General features: G+C 48.2%; 1 protein-coding gene across 1 annotated transcript in view; it reads right to left on the reverse strand.

Moving 5' to 3' along the window:
• Nucleotides 1-11,386, reverse strand: part of PPARD (peroxisome proliferator activated receptor delta) — a 35,449-nt gene extending 24,063 nt beyond the window's left edge. Inside the window, exon 1 of the mRNA XM_019514141.1 lies at nt 9,905-11,386. The gene's annotated coding sequence lies outside the window, so the exon portion shown is untranslated. The remainder of the gene's footprint in view (nt 1-9,904) is intronic.
• Between the last annotated feature and the right edge of the window lie 1,200 nt (nt 11,387-12,586).

Below are 12,586 nucleotides of genomic sequence, written 5' to 3' on the forward strand. Positions count from 1 at the left end.
AGCCATGGGGACTTTTGCGCCCTCCTGCTCCCTTTGATCCGTGTTGGGATTACCTCCCTTTGGGCTTGGAGGATCGTCTCCTTAAGGAACGACCACTCTTCTTAGACACCTGGCTCCCCTCCCCTCCGGGACCTCAGTGCTTCCCCGACTATTCTCCTTAGCTCCTTGAAGTCCGCCCTCCCGAAATCTAGGGCTGCTACCTTGTTGCAGGCCTTTGCCACCTTGCGCTGAATGGTGAATCCCAGCAGGCGGTGATCGCTGTCGCCCAGGTGGTCAAGCACCTGCAGCCCCCTCACCAGGTCATCACCCATGGCCAGCACCAGGTCCAACAAGGCGTCTCCCCTGGTGGGGCTGTGCACCTCCTGGGTTAGATAAAGGTCCTGCATTTGGGCTAGGAACCTACGTGAGCAGTCAGACCTGGCCGACTGCTCCTCCCAGCAGATGTCTGGAAAGTTCAGGTCACCCACGATGACCACGTCCTTTGACCTGATTTGAGAGATACCTACCCACTGGCAGCTCCCCTCTGTAACGCTGATGCCCCTGCCACTCATGGCCCAATGTGCACTAGTGGGTCTGTCACATGGGAGGTGAAGGATAATCAGAAACAAAGAAAGGTATGTTTTCTCCATCTCTGCTGGCACCCAGTCAAGCTGGCGCCTTTCCATCTAGCATCTAAGCATACAGAGTGCCAGAGGAACTTGAGGAAGGGAGATGACAAGGGAGGAGCCCCTACAGACAGCAGCTCTAGTGTCACACAGGACGGCATCCCAGAATAACAGGAGATTCCTGTCCATTCTACACTAGCACTGGGCTAATGGTGAAGCACTGGGTGAAGGGTGTGGCTACATTATGGGAAGATCCCAAAGTCTCTAGCTATGATCTCAAGACCATTCCTAAGCCTCCCTGCACCCCATTTCCTGACCTGTGAACAGAGGAGAAGCTCAGGACCCCAGAGGAAATAAAACAGCAGAGAAGAGCCACATGACTCCTAACCTTCCCCATCCCCACTGGAGCCATCTCCTGCAGTTGTGGTTAAGCAGTGGGCAGCTCGGGGAAAACCACTCACCTTCTCTCCATTCCCACGGCAGCCTCAAACGAAGCTGGCCACAGAATCGGACAGAAGCCCAACGATCCAAGCTTCTCTCCTCTGTTCCCCAGCTCTCAGTGAGGCTGCAACAGCTCATAATCTCACCCCTGGAACCACCACTGGACCCCACCCTGCAAAGGGTGGAGCTTTCTGCAGAGCAGGGATCGAGGAAGGGGAGTCACAAAACAAAGGGACAAACAAACCAAGGAGTGAGCAAACAGGAGATAAGAAAGAACAGATCCAGCTATTAGGGGAGAGTAAACAGGAGGTAGAAAGCTGAGTAGAGGGGACTATGTCAGGCATGGAAACAAGAACAGGAGTTCTGGCAATGCGTCACACTTCCCCAGGAAGGCAAAAAAATACCAGACTCTTTTGAGCACTATCTGGAGTCCTGGTTTCACTGAGCTAAGTGGTAAGAGTCCCATTGACCTCAAAAGGACCAGAATCTCACTGGGTGTTAAAACAGTCTGCAGCTCACACCCTGGAAGAGCAGCATCTGAATTTTGAAGCTACCTTTAGACCGCACACAAGCTGGAAGCCCGATGAGGAAGTGCCCATTTCCGTTCTAGTGTACAGCAAGAGAAAAGGCCGACTGATGTTAAGGGGAAACCCAATTTCTCACTATTAAACCAGCCCAGAATGCATCACCAGCACATCATCATGAGGAAGGTAAGTGCATAACAACACATGCATGCCCTAGGAGCAAGAACAAGGAAGTGCTAGTAATTATGAGACGTTTGCCTGCAAATCCATAAAGTGAAAATCCGAGTCCTCCAGATACGGCTTTATGGCCAAAGAAGTTGAACAAGAACATTTATCTACATTCACAAAAGCAGTTACAGGCCAAAAACAGGTCTCTACCCAGAAGCACATGTCGGCAGCTAGCACTTTTGTCTTTGATTACAAAACTGTACCTAAAAGGCAGAGCTCTCATTGTCCCTGCCTTCAGCAGCTGGGGAGTTTTGGACAGAGCAAAGATATTTGTAAATATATTGCTAAGTATTTGTAGATATTTGGCACATACTGAATCCGTGATGCCATATGCTATATGTGCTGGAATAAGAAAATTTGATTGGCACTGGTTAACGATGATGATTAACAGAAGTCCTTTGGGTAACGTGACAATCCTAAGTTTGGGCTGATCCTCCCCCAACCCTCCCCAACCACCACATTCATATGAACTCCTTCTGTTTTCACAGAACATTTCTTGTAAAACCCAACTCCCTTTCTTCAGTGCACAGACTGGTTTGGGAAAGGTAACTAAGGTGCAAGAAAACAGGATAGACAAACATATAAAACTGTTTTTGTTCCCAAAACCCCAACACTCCTTTATCAGCTAACAAACTTCCAGCACTCTTGCATCTGTGTGCTCCCTTCACCCACTTGGAAGTCTGACACCTAAATTAGACATTGCAATAAGCTGCAGTACAGGAGCAGGCACTGTGACAATCAGAAAGACCTGCCATCAGTATTTCCATTATACCACCTCTTCAGCACTAAACCTTACTTGGTCATTTTTTCCCCTTAAAAAGTTCTTTGGGATACAGTTGTGAGCACCATCAAATAGTTCCTGTGCTGGTTGCTTTCCCCTTCTCAATAAACAAAGCAGTTTAAAGGAGCAGCAAGGACACAAACATCTGATGGTCTGCAGTGATTTTTGTGCGCGTCTTATTTTGTGCGTCTTAACACGTGAACTTATTAATATTTTAAGCTGCTTATAGCTGCACCTTAATAATGGGAGCACAACACATTATGGGAACGTATCTGAAAGCTCTCCCAGCAGCTAAGAAATAGCTGCAGAGGTCCCCTCAAGTGTCTAAATCAATGGTTTTCAACCTTTGGTCCCTGGGGGTCCGTCTGCAGACTATGTCTAAGGGATCCATGAAAGATGACTATGATCAATCAAAAGTATGTGAATACCCACACTGACAATTCAAAGGGGTCTGTACCTCCATGCAAAATTTTTTAGGAGTCCACAAATGAAAAAGGCTGAAAACCCACTGGTCTAAATAAAGACCTCAGAGAAAAATAATAAGCCTCCATCCTTCTTCTAGGAATCCCAAAGCAGTTTACAAATGTTAAGGTACAGACAGAGGTAATGAGTGCATCAGTATTAAATGATACTGGTATAACCTGCCTGCATTCTTCTGTAGCCAGGTAGCAACAACCACTGTGACTTTAACCCCACTTCATACTGGGTTTAGCTCACATATCACTACAGGAGAGTGCCGAGGTGACAGCCAACATGCTCCCAAACAGAAACCTCCCCTTAGCCACTTTAAAGAGGAAAGATGCATTTTTGCACAGCCTTAGTGATCTGATCCTCGGAGTCTCCAGGAAATAGGTTAGCATTACCCCCATCTTACAGAGGACGAAACCCATACAGTGCATGGTTAATGGCCTGATTTTCAGAGCTGGGGAGTGGAGAGTGCCCAGTGATTTCAGTGAGCACTGAAGCCTTAAAGACAGTTCCCTCTGCCGCCAGTCACTTGCCTGGGTGCAAGTCAGTGGTGGAGCCAGGAACAAAGCCCGGGGAATTCCTGACCCTCAGCTCCCAGCTTCTTCTAAAGTTAGACCATGTTCCAATAGCTGGCCCTGGAGCCACTGGCTTCCCATCCCCAGGCTCCTGGTTCCAACTACCGCTCTTCCTTCTTCTGAAGAGCATCCTGCTATGCACTTCAGTTGCACTTGCACTGGGAATCCACGGGACTCCTCCACCCAAATGCTACTGTAAGAAAAAACACGCAACATGTCATATGCTTATTAAAGGCAGAATACTCAGCTGCCAGGTGGCCACTGCATCCTGAGCCCACTGAGTTAAGCCCCCAGATGCCGAAGGAATCCCAGAGCAAAATGCAGGTTTGCATGCTAATTTGCTTGTAGGCAGAGAGTGATCGTGAGTGCCATCTGCCATGAGCACTGACAGACCAACAAGTCAGAAAAGCTGTGAGGTCCAGGCTTCCGTCCCAAGGGCACTCCAGTTCTTTGACCTTCTCCCTAGTGCAGCTTTATGATATGCTTATCTGGCTCAGATGAAGTTCAAGCCTAGACGGGAAGGAGCAGGGCGCTGCCTAAACAGCAGCGATCGTGTTACTGCCAATTATTCAGGCCATGTGACAGGGCAAGAGAGCTCTCCTCACTCACCAAACTGAGTCATTGGTCTACTGTACATTTCACTGGAATCCGCCCCCTTCCTGAAAACCAACCGTGACAGACAGAGTGACAGAGCATGCTGGATTTTCTCTTTTCACAGGGGAACTGAAGTGGGCAAAAGGTTAGGACACTGTGCTGCACTGCTGGTGGAGAGAAGCAAGGAAGCAGATCCAAAAGAAGCCCTCTGCTCTCTTCCCTCTGAAGGGTTTCTTTGGCTGGCAGGAGCTCCTGCACAGTGGGACACATGGCTCCTGGATCTGTAATCAGATGCAGGTTCTGATGCTCCCACTGCCTGCCTTGCTTCTGGCAGTCTAGGCACTCCCCTGCCACAGCCTAAACCAGAAGCCCCTGACCCCATCAAGCCATCATAATGCATTAGCCCTCCGGAGAGCCCCTATAAGCATCTGAATCACTGCAAGGTCTTGAGATGGAGACATATTCAGTATTTCACCGTACCAAACTCTTGTTCCTCTAGACAGCCCTGCAGCCAGGAACCTCAGGGACCCCTCTAGCCATTAAAGAACTGAGCTCCACAACTCCCAGACTTAAAAAGGGAGCTATTGGGGAACCACAACAGGCAAAAGGAGGAGGCACAGAGCAACAAAGCAGGTATTACCCAGTTCTTACCCAGTTGCCTTCAGTATGGTGTTGAGCAAATCACACCTCCTTTCTGAGTATGGTCATGCCTCCTCTCCCATCCAAAATACAAGGACACTGCTGCTCCCTTTCCCAGTCCTCCTGTCACCCTCCTGAAGCATTAGGCAATAGTGGCAGACTGTTTTGAAAATGCAGAGTGATTAAGTCAATGTTTGTTTTCACGTTACACGCAGGGAAGTTTTCGTTATGTCCAAGGTCGTGCTGAGTTAGGACACGCACGCCTTCCTCCGTTTCCCAGCCCAGCTCATCACAATACTTGTAAGAGTCCCTTCCTCTTTCAAGTACACCGGGTGTCCTGTTTCTGGGACTATCTTTAACAGTTTAGCAGCAAGGCCCAAGAAGCTGTAAACAAATATTAAGTGACCAGTGACATCCCTTGCAGTTCTGAGTGTGGCCACACGAGCAAAAGGAGAAGAAGGAAAGCTGGACAGAACAAGACAAGACATCTGAAATCCAGAGGAGGCCATCAAAAAGGCAGTACTATTCTACAGGCACCAGATCTCTTCACAGCATTTGCAAACAAACAGAAATATCTGGTTTAGTGCATCTTTAACTCTGTGTCCCCCACCAGAAAGTGGGACAGTTCCCTAGTCATCCCCTGGCATGAGCCAGGAAAGTCTTTTCTAGCAAGAAGTGCTGGGATACAAGGAGTCAAGCAATCCAGCTAGCTGCATATTTTCAACATGGCCTGTTTGCTAGCAAGCAAAACAGCACGTTTAGCAAGGCAGGCAACTTCTAGGAAGCATCAATTTGTAGCCTAATGGGCTCTGCAAGCTGAAGTATACCCTGCTATACAAAACCACTTTCAGAGTGAAAAAAAAAGTAGCACAGCTTTTGCTGGCACCCACGCCGTTTATAACAGACACATGGACCTGAGCTCACTGTCACACAGCAGGCATCCTGCAGAGCTGCAAGTCACGACAGCGTTCAAAACTCACACAAGAATATTTAAAATATTATATATAGCACTCTGCAAATGCTAGTGAAGTTGCCCAGCACTCCAGGGTGGGGGGGGATCATGACAGGGAGACCTGATGGGACCTGCTCAAGATGACAGGCTGCTTGTATCTGTGGAAAGGTTCGAACACACTGGGTCCTCAATCCCAGCTGTGGGACAGGCCTCCCCCTCCTCCCTCTCATACCCCCTCACCCTATTCCAGTGACATGATTTCACATTTGTGTTGCATATCCCACATACAAAACGCTTGACAAATTTTCATCTACCGTGAATCATAGTTTTCACATCTTCTATGCTTTCTCCTCTTCGGGAGTGTAACGGTAAGAACTTTCAGGACCTACGCCTGGACTTTCCCCTTGGGGGAGGGAAAAAGAAAGGTGTTAAGAAGTTCATTGAACCCAGTAAGACTGGAATTTCAAAAGCAAACAAGCTTTCTGCTGCTCCTTAGGCCCCTGTGCGTTATATCAAGGCACTTGCTTACAATCCTCTCATCCCTCACAGCCCAAAAGTACCATGTGGAAGGATCTGGTTTCAAGAACATCAGTAATTATAGAACAGGACTGTCACAGGGGGAGGTGGAGTTTGTAAGAAAAGCTACAATCCTATGTGAGGTATACAGTAGGTCCTGGGTATAACAGGCTCATCCAGGTATTTAAATGAAACATGGGAGAGTGGAGCAAGCTGATACGCTTGCTGCCACAGAGACTTTCAAGCCAACAGGACTACACTAACTACTCTGCAAGAAGGGCTGGGTAATAACAAGAACATCCTGTGCTTCTGCAGGACCTTTCATTCAAGCATCGCAAGAGGCTTTGCTGAAAGCTTATTCACAAACAAGTAAATGACTGGGTAAAGGTGGCAGATTCAGGATCGGAACTCAGTGCCCTCGACTTCCTTCTGTTCCCAGCACATCGACTTCATGAAAACACACGTTGCTTTTGACTTGAAAAAGAAAAAAAATAGTTGTAGGGATATCACAGCTCTCAGAATGAGGCCCCATAGTAGCAAAATATAGTGTGAGAGACCTGTAGAACCTCTTATATTGGTTATATGAGCAAGCCATTTAACTGTGCCTACTCACCAGCATGGCATGAAGATTTTAAGAAAGCACATCAATACTGGTCATAATAAGGAGAAGGAAACAGCCTTCTAATCTAGACAACTCTCTGAGAAGGTGTTAAAGCTTCAACGGTGTTATATGAGCTAGTTAAGTCTATCTTAGGGATCCAAAGACAATATTGCTTTTTTACTATCTTGGGCCTTAAACAAACATGCATACAGCAAGCACCCTTTGGAGAGCAGCGATTCCCTCTGCTTAGAAACATAGGTGATAAGCAGGGTGGTTTTGTTTGACAAAGGTTTCAGCTCTTTTGGTAGCCCTATGCTACCAAGACTCCTTTGCCAATTAGAAGAGTTTGTGACACCAGCATTGTAGCTCCTGACAGCTTACATTCCTGAGGCATGGTGTGCTCGGATAACATGAAACCCCAGCAGTAGCACGGCAGGTGTGAAGTAGCTCTGTTTTTCCATCTGCAGAAATAACAGGACAAACAGACAGACAGACAGACAACTTGACCAAAGCTGCACAGAGCCCCAGTGGCCATGCTGGGCCTGACAAACCCTTCATGGAGGAGAGATCTGGCAGCACGCTCTTGAGACAAGGTAGTACATTTGTCAATAATGAAACAAAGATTTATGGAAAGCTTCCCCACCAGTTTGAGGGCAAAGCTCCAGCAAGCACCACAAACCACCTACCACCCCAACCACACATTTAAGGAAAATGAACTGGTACAACACTGAGCTTGCATGGCCTCATGGTGCCCTGTGCTCCTCATGCCTCTGAGTGTTTAATTCCCAAAGCCCAAAGGATGGCAAACCAGGAAACACAGAAGTAACAGATTATGTCCCATTGAACACAGCCATGCTCCTCAACTATCACTACACGAGACCAAGAAAGAGAAGCTCTGATCTGACACAATAGCAAGAATTATGTGACAGTTCCTGGTATGGACCTCAGCCCTTCCTTTCCCTTTGCGCAAGCAGTTAAATTTCAGCCCACGTCCAAGTCAGCTTCTCAGAAGGCAAATGCTTCTCCAGCCATATGGAGAAACTCACATAGCACCTTGCTCTGATGCTCCAATTCCTGCCCTAAACTATCCCTCCCTCAGCTACTGTTAAGTACTTCCCAGCAGGGGTTGGCAACCGCCATCCCACAGGGCCACTGGATCCAGCCTCTGCTGTGGCCAGGCAATGGGGACAAGCAGCAGCAGCCAGATCCTACCACCAGCCCACCTCACCCACAACCTGGGTCATTCTGGCCCACAGCCAGAAAACACTGCTGCCCAAAAGCAACAGCACTACACGTGTTTATTTTCTAGCAATTTGAAAAGCAGAAGTCAAATAGGAAGGAGCACTGTATCTCAGCATTACTTCGCAAGCTGTATTCTAGGCTTTCAAGTAACATGAGATTTCCAACCAATCCAACTGGAGCAGTACATTTCAAAGAGCATATTGAAAAAGTGTTCTTTCCTGCCCAGGGCAACGGGTTGGACTCGGTGACCTACTGAGGTCCCTTCCGACCCTAACATCTATGAATTTATGAAACATGCTCTTCCAGCCACTCAGTTCTGCTTTGCAACTCATTTCAGACTCTCACAGCAGGGCTGCACAAACGACATATCAATCAGTTCACCAGGAAAAAGTGCATTGAGCTCTCTGACCAAAAGGTCCCAATATTTGCCCTGCTGTAATTTTCAAGATTATTTATTATGTGACAATCAGAGTACTTTGGGAGGGGGGTGGGGAGAAATCAGTTCGTCAACAGAAAGCCCAGCTCGTCCTTAGCTATGAAAGCACTATTGCTAATTACTTCTTTTTCTGGAGCAGGTCCTAAATGAACGAAAGTCTCCACTTATCTCCTTTACTGCTGGTGCTTTGGTCTAGAAAAACATTTGCAGAGTCCCAAACTGTAATTCAAAAGGCATAGAAGACACATTTCCAATCACGTAACAGCCATAATGTACAAAACAGAGCTTTGTCAACAAGAAAATCCAAGCAATGCCTGAGAAAGGGGATAGCGCTGAACATCAGTAAGCTACTTTGTATAACAATGGCTTTCTAAGCAACAACGCCTCATGTGGGCTTATTACAAAATCCTCTCCACATGCTGGAGAGATGTTGTTTAGAGGCTCATGTCTCAGCTGCCTGAAGAGAGAGAACAGAACAGATGCACACACTTTAGGATAGCTCACATTTTGTCTAGCAAACCACTTCCCTGTTCAGCCACAGTAGCCTGGACGTCTGTTGTGGCAAAAATAAATCAACCCCCCCCCCCATACACACACACAGACAGTGACAACAGTGTTATAAGTTACACAAAATGTTTTGGTTGCTACAGGACTGCGCTATACTTGCAGAACAGCAAAACGAAGGAATTTCATGTGTCAACTCCTAACTCTCTGAATAGAACAACAGCCCTCTGAGTACACATCCTGCAACATCCTAACAAAACCCATTTCATCCCTGTAATGACCCAGTTGGTTTTATTCCACATAAAGGAGGCAGTTACATAAGAATGCATGATGCAGATGCAGCAGTCAGCATAGAGGGAAAAGTGTCAGTCACAATGGTTCAGCTAAGTGCCATCTGGATCCTAAACTGGCCCATAATCCTAGAAGAGCTGTTAACGTGCAACAAAATAGGAAACAATATTGATTTTAATTGTGCCATTTCTCCTCAAAGTTAATACTCCATGGAGAAAAATGGGAACAGGCAATACTACATCTGTCTAAGCAGCTTGGAGTGCCTTATAACAGCTCACATCCAGGAGATTATCTTCACTAACATAAGAGTAGAAACTGATTCAAAGAAAAAATAAACCTATAGACACCAGAGAAATCCTGGCCTTGCCCTCACTCCCCCACCCCAAACCCTGCAAAGAGCAAAAAAACACATCCAAAATGCTCTAATTCATTCTCTCCTTCCCAGCTCGAAACAAGGTGGGAGAAGTGGCTTTGTAAAGCATATGCATATTGACAGAGAAGAGTTACCTCTTTGGAGCAGCTGTCCCTGTTCACCAGGTGTGCAGATCCACCACGTAGTTACCATGTCAGCACAAAGCACTGAGACTCGAAGGAAGCTGCAAGAGAACACAAAACAATTTTCCACTGCTGTGGTATGGCCGGCTAGTTATGCCACTACAGGAAGTGGGGGAAGATCCAACTACAGCCCTGAGATTTAAACGCCCCGCCTCTCACACTGAAACCATACTCTGGGGCAGCTCTCCCAGTCTCATGGGAGGCAAATATCTGAGAACAGAATGAGCAAACAATTGAAACTGTGCACAGAAAAGCTGATAGCAGTCACTGAGTGTAGCCCACCATCAGCAGAAGACATGGATCTCAAGGAAAACAACAGGTCAGGAATCCCAGATCAGGTTTTATGCTGGGAAGATCCTCATCAGACTTTCACCCTTGACTTATAACAGGTTGAATATATTAGACACCCACAGCAATGCAGAAGTGGCATTAAAGATTCAGTCACTCATTAGAAGCCCTGAGCACAGCACATGTAGGTTTCTTCAGTCCATGTGATGAGGGAGCGCCCTGCCATTATGGGGCTCTGGATTTAATTAACTTAACTCTTCAACTGATGCTTGACAGCTTTTCAGAGCAATCTATTTGTTGAAATTCATAGATTCAGCGGAGAAACAGCTCCTGTTGCCTTACCTGACTACCGCGCAAATAGCCTCATCACACTGGGAAGCACCTTCAATGTTGGAGAGTGAAGCAGCAAGCTAGCAGCTCTGGAGACAATGGCTTAAAAGACTCGGACACAGACGACACTGCCACTTAGGGGCACAGACTTCAGCCGAATGGCTGGACATCATAATTAAGACAGTAAACAAACACACGGGAATGTTGCATCCCTTCGCAGTACCACGTGGACTTGGCTACCCCACCCATACCACTGAGAAAAGCCTCTTTTCATAGCAGCGCATCTTACAACATTAAAAGACTCACAAGCTGGCCAAGTGCCAGCAAATCAGCCAGGAACCACTCGTTTCAGCTACCAAGACAGGCAAGGGAACAATTTCCCTGTGGGATCTCAAAGATATGTGCATTCCACATAACACTGTAAGAAATCTGCTGCCATCCAGGACCCCGTGCCTGTCAGTACTGTACACTGCATTGCACAGCCACTTGGGATTCAGGTTCTCCTGTGATAAAAGCGCAGGCTCTGCTCCCCTGAGCCACCGGAGACTCTCCACTAGCTGTCAGCACCCAAGGGTGTTTAACATGCAGTTAAGCAGTGCCAAATGCATTCAGTGGGAGGTGTCAGCGTGCACCTGAGCAAATTAATTTCAGTATTTGATACTTCTCCTATACCTTTTGTGCAAGGAGTCTCAGTGGACTTCGCACAGAATAATTAAAATGCACAGTCCCCCCTGTGAGAGAAAATTATCCTAGTTTTACAGGTAGGAAAAGATGGAAGCAGAGTGGTGAAGCGATTGGATGCTGCAGGCATCTAGCTGCAGGGCAAAGGAAAGAGCTCCCCCCTCCCCAGGCCCAAGTCCCAGCCATCTCTTCCAGTACAAGTCTTCAAAGAACATGTGGCCTTGCACACAGCGTGGTAGGGCTGCAGAATATTCTTCCTTCTAGGATGGAAAACACTTACCCCAAATGCCCTGCCCTCCAAGTTTTTACTGCTTCACAGAAAGACAAATAAGAGCCACTTATGTGAACTCAAGACAAAAAACACTTCCTTCACCTCTGTTACTAACGCAGCCCATCCCAGCTCCTGAAACAGGATGGTTTCCTGCAGGATTCCTGCTGGCGCTGCAGAGCACGCCAGTCACACCCTTACTGCACACGTCCTGACACCAAGCTCTGCTGCCAAAAGGGAGAGACACCGGTTTGAGAACCCAAGTTTAATACCCTGTTCACCTCGCTCTGCACTCAGCAAGATGCCAGAACTTGTCCTATTACTTGGGCAAGGCAATCCTTGCACCAGCCCAGCCCGGCCCAGCAGGCCAGGAAGCTCTAAGAACGCCTCAGCTGCTCCCTAGAAAGTTTCCCCTCCGCCATTGCTAGGGCAGCACAGCTCGCCGCACGGTCCTGCCCAGGTAGAAGCAGTCAGCTGAGAAGACAGACCCCCGGAGGATGACATCCTGACTCCAGGGGCTGGAAATAGGATGCGCAGCCTTTCACAACGCGGGCATGGCTCAAATGTGCAAGAACAGTCAGGAACATCACCTGACAATTGGCATAGACGGGGTCAGACCCCAGGTCCACCTCGCCCACTCCTGTCACACAGCAGCACGGAGCGGAGGCTGCAAGGGACAGAGAACTGGATGGGACCAGGATTTCCACCCCCTCCCAGTTCCTCTCTCACTTGCAGCCTCCAGCATTCAAGGTCTAGCACGTCCCGATTCAGAAGCTGCGCCCCTCGCTCCCATGGGACCGATGCCCCTTTCCTCCAAGGGTGCAGCCGAGCTGACAGCTGCCCGGGGACCGAGGGGACCAGCCTGGAGAGCGGAGGGCCGCTTCCACCATGGGTCTCTCCACCCGCAAGGGGCCGCAACCCCGAGGCTCCTCCCGGTAGCCTCAAAGCCCCCCTTACACAACGCCAGCTTAGTTTTCCCTCCTGTGTTGAGGGCGGAAAAGTATCCAAGCCCCTCGCCCTGCCCCCGTCCCTCACCTGCGGCCACAGCGCCCGCGTCGCCCCGCAGC

This window comes from Gavialis gangeticus, unplaced genomic scaffold, assembly GCF_001723915.1.
Source record: "Gavialis gangeticus isolate Ggan-Ray unplaced genomic scaffold, GavGan_comp1, whole genome shotgun sequence".
Lineage (NCBI taxonomy): Eukaryota > Metazoa > Chordata > Crocodylia > Gavialidae > Gavialis > Gavialis gangeticus.